The sequence below is a fragment of the Arachis stenosperma genome, chromosome 5 (assembly GCF_014773155.1).
Source record: "Arachis stenosperma cultivar V10309 chromosome 5, arast.V10309.gnm1.PFL2, whole genome shotgun sequence".
NCBI lineage: Eukaryota > Viridiplantae > Streptophyta > Magnoliopsida > Fabales > Fabaceae > Arachis > Arachis stenosperma.
Window position 1 is genome coordinate 60,819,143 of NC_080381.1, and position 8,859 is coordinate 60,828,001.

An 8,859-nucleotide genomic window follows, 5' to 3' on the forward strand; every position below is an offset into this window, starting at 1 on the left:
CGTTTAACGCCCAAAGAGGTAGCATTTTGGGCGTTAAACGCCAGAATGTATACCATTCTGGGCGTTTAACGCCAGGATGGTGCTAGGGGGAAGATTTTGTTTTCAAATCAATTTTTTTAGTTTTTCAAAATCAAATCTTTTTCAAATCAAATCTTTCAATCAAATGTTTTCAAATCAATTTCTTTCCTTTTTAAAAGATACTTACTAACAATTAATGATTTGATTGAACATCTCAAAATTGTTGCCTTTTCTGTTGAGGAAGGTTTTATGTTTGAATCATATCTTTTCTTGTTAGGCAAGTCATTAATTTTTAAAATCATATCTTTTCAAATTGTTTTCAAATCATATCTTTTAAAATTGTTTTCAAATCATATCTTCTCAATCACATCTTTTTAAAACCATAACTTTTCAATTAAATCTTTTTAACCACATCTTTTTCAAAATAGTTTTCAATCAAATCTTTTTAATTTCTAATTTCAAAATCTTTTTCAAAAATCACTTGATTTCTTTTTCACTTTTAATTTTTGAAAATTATCAATCAAATTTTCAAAATGTTTTCAAAATCTTTTAAATGAATTTTCGAAAATTCTCTTCCCTCCTTCCCACATCCTTCCATTTATGGAGTACCACTCCTTCTGAATGCACAATTCGAACCTTATCTAACTAAAGTTCGAATTCTTCTTCTCCTTCTTCTTTCTATTTCTCTTTTCCTCTGACATTTCAAGGAATCTCTATACTGTGACATAGAGGATTCCACATTTTCTTTTTCTCTTCTCTTTCATATGAGCAGGAGCAGAGACAAAGGCATTCTTGTTGAAGCTGACCCTGAACCTGAGAGAACCTTGAAGCGAAAGCTAAGAGAAGCCAAGGCACAACTCTCTTTAGAGGACCTGACCGAATTCTTCAAGGAAGAAGAACACATGGCAGCCGAAAACAACAACAATGCCAACAATGCAAGGAAGGTGCTGGGTGACTTCACTGCACCTACTCCTGATTTCTATGGGAGAAGCATCTCTATCCCTGCCATTGGAGCAAACAACTTTGAGCTTAAGCCTCAATTAGTTTCTCTAATGAAACAGAATTGCAAGTTCCATGGACTTCCAATGGAAGATCCTCATCAGTTTTTAGCTGAATTCTTGCAAATCTGTGACACAGTCAAGACTAATGGGGTTAACCCTGAGGTCTATAGACTGATGCTATTCCCTTTTGCTGTAAGAGACAGAGCTAGAATATGGTTGGATTCTCAACCTAAAGAAAGCCTGGACTCTTGGGAAAAGCTAGTCAATGCCTTCTTGGCAAAGTTCTTTCCACCACAAAGATGGAGTAAGCTTAGAGTGGAAGTCCAACCTTCAGACAGAAGGATGGAGAATCCCTCTATGAAGCTTGGGAAAGATACAAACAATTAATCAGAAGATGTCCTTCAGACATGCTTTCTGAATGGAGCATCATAGGTATTTTCTATGATGGTCTCTCTGAACTATCCAAGATGTCTTTGGATAGCTCTGCTGGAGGATCTCTTCATCTGAAGAAGACGCCTACTGAGGCTCAAGAACTGATTGAAATGGTTGCAAATAACCAATTCATGTACACTTCTGAAAGGAATCCTGTGAACAATGGGACTAGTCAGAAGAAAGGAGTTCTTGAAATTGACACTCTGAATGCCATTTTGGCTCAGAATAAAATATTGACTCAACAAGTCAATCTGATTTCTCAAAGTCTGTCTGGAATGCAAAATGCACCAAACAGTACTAAGGATGCTTCATCTGAGGAAGAAGCTTATGATCCTGAGAACCCTTCAATGGAAGAGGTAAATTACCTGGGAGAACCCTATGGTAACACCTATAATTCTTCATGGAGAAATCACCCAAATCTCTCATGGAAGAATCAAGAGAGACCTCAACAAGGTTTCAATAATAATGGTGGAAGAAACAGGTTTAACAATGGTAAACCTTTTCCATCATCTTCTCAGCAACAGACAGAGAGCTCTAAGCAGAATACCTCTGACTTAGCAACCATGGTCTCTGATTTAATCAAAACCACTCAAAGTTTCATGACTGAAACTAGATCCTCCATTAGGAATTTGGAAGGACAAGTGGGTCAGCTGAGCAAGAAAATTACTGAACTTCCCCCAAGCACTCTCCCAAGTAACACTGAAGAAAATCCAAAAGGAGAGTGCAAAGCCATAAATATGGCCGAATTCTGGGAGGAAGAAGAGGCAGTGAACGCCACTGAGGAAGGCCTCACTGGACGTCCACTGGCCTCCAATGAGTTCCCCAATGAAGAACCTTGGGAATCTGAGGCTCAAACTGAGACCATAGAGATTCCCTTGGACTTACTACTGCCTTTCATGAGCTCTGATGAGTATTCTTCCTCTGAAGAGGAGGAGTATGTCACTGAGGAGCAAGTTGCTAAATACCTTGGAGCAATCATGAAGCTGAATGACAAGTTATTTGGAAATGAGACTAGAGAGGATGAACCTCCCTTGCTCACCAAAGAACTGGATGACTTGTCTAGGCAGAAACTGCCTCAAAAGAGGCAAGATCCCGGGAAGTTTTCTATACCTTGTACCATAGGCACCATGACCTTCAAGAAGGCCTTGTGTGACTTGGGGTCAAGTGTAAACCTCATGCCCCTCTCTATAATGGAGAAATTAGGGATCTTTGAGGTGCAAGCTGCAAAAATCTCACTAGAGATGGCTTACAACTCAAGAAAACAAGCCTATGGACTTGTAGAGGATGTTCTGGTTAAGGTTGAAGACCATTACATTCCTACTGATTTCATAGTCCTAGAGACTGGGAAGTGCATGGATGAATCCATCATCCTTGGCACACCCTTCCTAGCCACAGCAAAGGCTGTGATTGATGTTGATAGAGGAGAGTTGATCATTCAAGTGAATGAAGAATCCTTGGTGTTTAAGGCCCAAGGATATCCCTTTGTCATCATGGAGAAGAAGCATGAAGAGCTTCTCTCAAAACAGAGCCAAACAGAGCCCCCACAGTCAGACTCTAAGTTTGGTGTTGGGAGGCCACAATCAAACTCTAAGTTTGGTGTTGGGAAGTTCCAACACGGTTCTGAGCATCTCTGAGGCTCCATGAGAGTCCTCTGTCAAGCTAATGACAGTAAAGAAGCGCTTGTTGGGAGGCAACCCAATGTTTTATGGTTAACTATTTTCTTTTGTTATTTTATCTTTTTTGTAGGTTGATGATCATAAGAAGTCACAAAAACAATGAAAAAAGCAAAAACAAAATGAAAAATAGGAAGAAAAACAGCACACCCTGGAGGAAGATGCTGCTGGCGTTCAAACGCCAGTCAGCCTAGCAGTTGGGCGTTTAATGCCCAGTCTGGCACCCTTCTGGGCGTTTAACGCCATAAAGGGGCACCAGACTGGCGTTAAACGCCAGTAAAGGGCAAAAACTTGGCGTTAAATGCCAGGAATGGGCACCAGCCCGGCGTTTAACGCCAGAAAAGGCTCAAAACGTGGATTTTGATGCCATTTGGTGCAAGGATGCCTTTTCCTTGACACTACAAGATCTGTGGACCCCACAGGACCCTACCATCACTCTCTCTCTTCTTCCCCCATTCACCAATCACCTCAACACCTCTTCCCCAAAAACCCCTTACCTATCAAATCCCATCTTTCTCTTCACCACTCACATCCATCCTTCATAAAACCCCACCAACCTCACCCTTCAAATTCAAACCACTTTCCCTCCCAAACCCACCCTCAAATGGCCGAACCCTCATCCCCCTCTTTCCTATATAAACCCCTCTTTACCCCTTCATTTTTCCACTACCTAAACACCACCATCTCCCTCTTCCTCATTTCTTCTTCTTCTACTCTCTTCTTTCTTCTTTTGCTCGAGGACGAGCAAACATTTTAAGTTTGGTGTGGTAAAAGCGTTGCTTTTTCGTTTTTCCATAACCATTTATGGCATCCAAGGCCGGAGAAACCTCTAGAAAGAGGAAAGGGAAGGCAAAGGCTTCCACCTCCGAGTCATGGGAGATGGATAGATTCCTCTCAAGGGTGCATCAAGACCACTTCTATGAAGTTGTGGCCTTGAAGAAGGTGATCCCCGAAGTCCCCTTTTCACTCAAAAAGGGTGAATATCCGGAGATCCGCCATGAGATCCGAAGAAGAGGTTGGGAAGTACTTACCAACCCCATTCAACAAGTCGGAATCTTGATGGTTCAAGAGTTCTATGCCAATGCATGGATCACCAAGAACCATGACCAAAGTGTGAACCCGGATCCAAAGAATTATCTTACTATGGTTCGGGGGAAATACTTGGATTTTAGTCCGGAAAGTGTGAGGGTGGCGTTCAACTTGCCTATGATGCAAGGAGATGAGCATCCTTACACTAGAAGGGTCAACTTTGATCAAAGGTTGGACCAAGTGCTCACAGTCATATGTGAAGAGGGCGCACAATGGAAGCAAGATTCAAGAGGAAAGCTGGTCCAATTGAGAAGGCATGACCTCAAGCCCGTGGCTAGAGGATGGTTAGAGTTCATACAACGCTCAATCATTCCCACTAGCAACCGGTCCGAAGTTACCATAGACCGGGCCATCATGATCCATAGTATCATGATTGGAGAGGAAATAGAGGTTCATGAGGTTATAGCTCAAGAACTCTAAAGTGGCAGACAAGACCTCCACTGTGGCAAGGTTAGCCTTTCCTCACCTCATTTGTCACCTCTGTTATTCAGTTGGAGTTGACATAGAAGGAGATATCCCCATTGATGAGGACAAGCCCATCACCAAGAAAAGGATGGAATACACAAGAGACCCCTCTCATCAAGAAATCCCTGAGATTCCTCAAGGGACGAACTTTCCTCCACAAACTATTGGGAGCAACTAAACCCTCCCTAGGAGAGTTGAGTTCCAACATGGGACAACTAAGGGTGGAGCATCAAGAACACTCCATTCTCCTCCATGAAATTAGAGAAGATCAAAGAATCATGAGGGAGGAGCAACAAAGACAAGGAAGAGACATTGAGGAGCTCAAGCACTCCATAGGACCTTCAAAAGCAAGGAAGAGCCGCCATCACTAAGGTGGACCCTTCCTTGATTTCCTTGTTCTTTATTCCTTTGTTTTTCGAATTTTATGCTTTATGTTATCCATGTTTGTGTCTTATGATCATTAGTGTCTTAGTGTCTATGCCTTAAAGTTATGAATGTCCTATGAATCCATCACCTTTCTTGAATAAAAATGTGCTTAATTGAAAAAGAAGAATTGCATGAATTTTGAATTTTATAATAGTTTAATTATTTTGATGTGGTGGCAATATTTTTGTTCTCTGAATGTATGTGTAAACAGTGCATATGTATCTTGAATTTGTGGTTCATGAATGTTGGCTCTTGAAAGAATGATGAAAAAGGAGACATGTTACTGAGGATCTGAAAAATCAATAAAATGATTCTTGAAGCAAGAAAAAGCTATTCAAAAAAAAAAAAAAAAAAAAGAGAAAAAACCGAAAAAAAAAAAAATCGAAAAAAAAAAGAAAGAAAAGAAAGAAAAAGAAAAGAATAAAGTTGTGATCCAAGGCAAATAAGAGTGTGCTTAAGAACCCTGGACACCTCTAATTGGGGACTTTAGCAAAGCTGAGTCACAATCTGAAAAGGTTCACCCAATTATGTTCTGTGGCATGTATGTATCCGGTGGTAATACTGGAAGACAGAGTGCTTTGGGCCACAGCCAAGACTCAATAAATAGCTATGTTCAAGAATCATCATACTTTACTAGGAGAATCATTAACACTATCTGGACTCTGAGTTCCTAAAGAAGCCAACCATTCTGAATTTCAAGGGATAGATTGAGATGCCAAAACTGTTCAGAGACAGAAGGTTAAAGCCCCGCTCATCTAATTAATACTGATCTTCACAGATGTTTTTGGAATTCATTGCATATTCTCTTCTTTTGATCTTATTTGATTTTCAGTTGCTTGAGGACAAGCAACAATTTAAGTTTGGTGTTGTGATGAGCGGATAATTTGTATACTTTTTGGCATTGTTTTTAGTATGTTTTTGATATCTTTTAGTTAGATTTTAGTACATTTTTATTAGTTTTTATTTAAAATTCACTTTTCTGGACTTTACTATGAGTTTGTGTGTTTTTCTGTGATTTCAGGTATTTTCTGGCTGAAATTGAGGGACCTGAGCAAAAATCTGATTCAGAGACCAAAAAGGACTGCAGATGCTGTTGGATTCTGACCTCCCTGCACTCGAAGTGGATTTTCTGGAGCTACAGAAGCCCAATTGGCGCGCTCTCAACGGCGTTGGAAAGTAGACATCCAGGGCTTTCCAGCAATATATAATAGTCCATACTTTGTCCAAGATTTGATGGCCCAAACCCGCGAAGCAATCCGGCCTCAGGAATTCCAGCGTTAAACGCCGGAACAGGAATAAAAGTTGGAGTTAAACGCCCAAACTGGCATGGGAGCTGGCGTTTAACTCCAGAAAAGGTCTCTACACGAATTTCCTTGATTGCTCAGCCCAAGCACACACCAAGTGGGCCCGGAAGTGGATTTTTATGTCATTTACTCATTTCTGTACACCTTAGGTTACTAGTTTACTATTAATAGGACCTTTTACTATTGTATTAGTAGACTTTGGTAGCTATCTTCACTTTTATGCTATCTTAGATCTTTGGGAGGCTGGCCATTCGGCCATGCCTGGACCTTATGCTTATGTATTTTCAACGGTGGAGTTTCTACACACCATAGATTAAGGTGTGAAGCTCTGCTGTACCTCGAGTATTAATGCAATTACTATTGTTCTTCTATTCAACTCCGCTTGTTCTTTATCTAAGATATCACTCGTTCTTCAACCTATGAACAAGGTGACTGACAACCATTCTTGTTCTACAAGCATTCGAGGCTTTAGTGAATATCTCTTGGATTCCTGATTGCACGATGCATGGTTGATCGCCTGACAACCGAGTGCTCGCCTGACAAACGAGCCAGCCATTCCGTGAGATCAGAGTCTTCGTGGTATAGGCAAGAACTGATGGCAGCATTCAAGAGAATCCGGAAGGTCTAACCTTGTCTGTGGTGTTCTGAGTAGGATTCAATGATTGAATGACTGTGACGTGCTTCAAACCTGTAACTTGCTGGGCGTTAGTGACAGACGCAAAAGAATCACTGGATTCTATTCCAGTAGGGGAGGGAACCGAACCGGTGATTGGCCGTACTGTGACAGAGTATTGAGCATTAGCTTTCACTGCGAGGATGGGAGGTAGCTGCTGACAACAGTGAGACCCTATACGAGTTTGCCATGGAAAGGAGTAAGAAGGATTGGATGAAGGCTGTAGGAAAGCAGAGAGACGGAAGGGAAGGCATCTTCATACACTTGTCTGAAGCTCTTACACCAATGATATACATAAGTATCACTATCTTTATCTTTTATGTTATTTTCGTTCATCATCATCATATACATTTGAGTTTGCCTGACTAAGATTTACAAGATGACCATAGCTTGCTTCAATACTAACAATCTCCGTGGGATCGACCCTTACTCACGTAAGGTTTATTACTTGGACGACCCAGTGCACTTGCTGGTTAGTTGTGCGAAGTTGTGTAATGCCATGGTATTGAGCCACCAAGTTCTTGGAGCCATTACCGGGGATTATTTGAGTTGTGAAAAAGTATTGTTCACAATTTCGCCCGCACCAATGCACAATATGATTTCCTATGGAGTTTGGCAAAAACAAACAAGAGATTCCAATCAATCCAAAACAAACCTCAGGGCCAAGGCAAAGAGTCAATACCCTATGATCAAAGTCCAAAGAATTGAATTGAGATTTTCAAAACTAACCAACAAACAACTTGCAAAAAGATACAATATAAGGCACAAGAACATAGAATTGAGCGACCGAACCCCTCACCGGATGTGTATTCACTCAAATCGCTTAGTGTTTAGGGCTTAATCACTCAATTCTTCTTTAATCATGTTTCTCAAAGATTTGCAAGTCATCTAACAATCAACAATTGTTTAGTGCATGTATACAAATATCAAGAGGATATATCCACGGGTTGTAATGGGGCTAGGGTCAAAGTAAGATTGTATTTGGTGAAGTGGGCTAGAATTTGAATCTTTGATCAACCTAAGCTTCCCACCTAACCTATGACAACCTGTACAATTCAAAGCTAACCTAACTACTCATTTTTCACTTTTTCACACACTCACGTATTTTCTTTTTGATCACCACACATATGCATTGATTCTTATTTGAACTTCACTTTGGGGCATTTTGTCCCTCTTTTATTACTTTTTTTTCTTTTTCTTTTCTTTTTTTTTATTTTTTTTTTCAATTGAACTAAAATATATACAAGAACATCAATGCATATGGTTTAACATTCAGTGCATGAGTATTGATGAGCGGATAATTTATACGCTTTTTGGCATTATTTTTAGGTTGTTTTTAGTAAGTTCAAGCTACTTTTAGGGATGTTTTCATTAGTTCTTATGCTAAATTCACATTTCTGGACTTTACTATGAGTTTGTGTGTTTTTCTGTGATTTCAGGTAATTTCTGGCTGAAATTGAGGGACTTGAGCAAAACTCTGAAAAAGGCTGACAAAAGGACTGCTGATGCTGTTGGAATCTGACCTCCCTGCACTCAAAATGGACTTTCTGGAGCTACTAAACTCCAAATGGCGCGCTCTCAACGGCGTTGAAAAGTAGACATCCAGAGCTTTCCAGCAATATATAATAGTCCATACTTTATTCGGGAATTGAGGACGTAAAGTCGCACTCAACGCCAAGTACATGCTGCTGTCTAGAGTTAAACGCCAGAAATACGTCATAACCCGGAGTTGAACGCCAGAAACACGCTATAACTCGGCGTTAAACTCCAAGAAAAGC

The 8,859-nt window shown here is 40.4% G+C and overlaps 1 non-coding gene across 1 annotated transcript; it reads right to left on the bottom strand.

Annotated features, from left to right (window-relative positions):
• Positions 1–1,325: 1,325 nt before the first annotated feature.
• On the bottom strand, positions 1,326–1,432 carry LOC130984361 (small nucleolar RNA R71). Its single transcript, XR_009088301.1, has one exon. It is a non-coding gene; the product is annotated as a small nucleolar RNA R71 (small nucleolar RNA).
• Between the last annotated feature and the right edge of the window lie 7,427 nt (positions 1,433–8,859).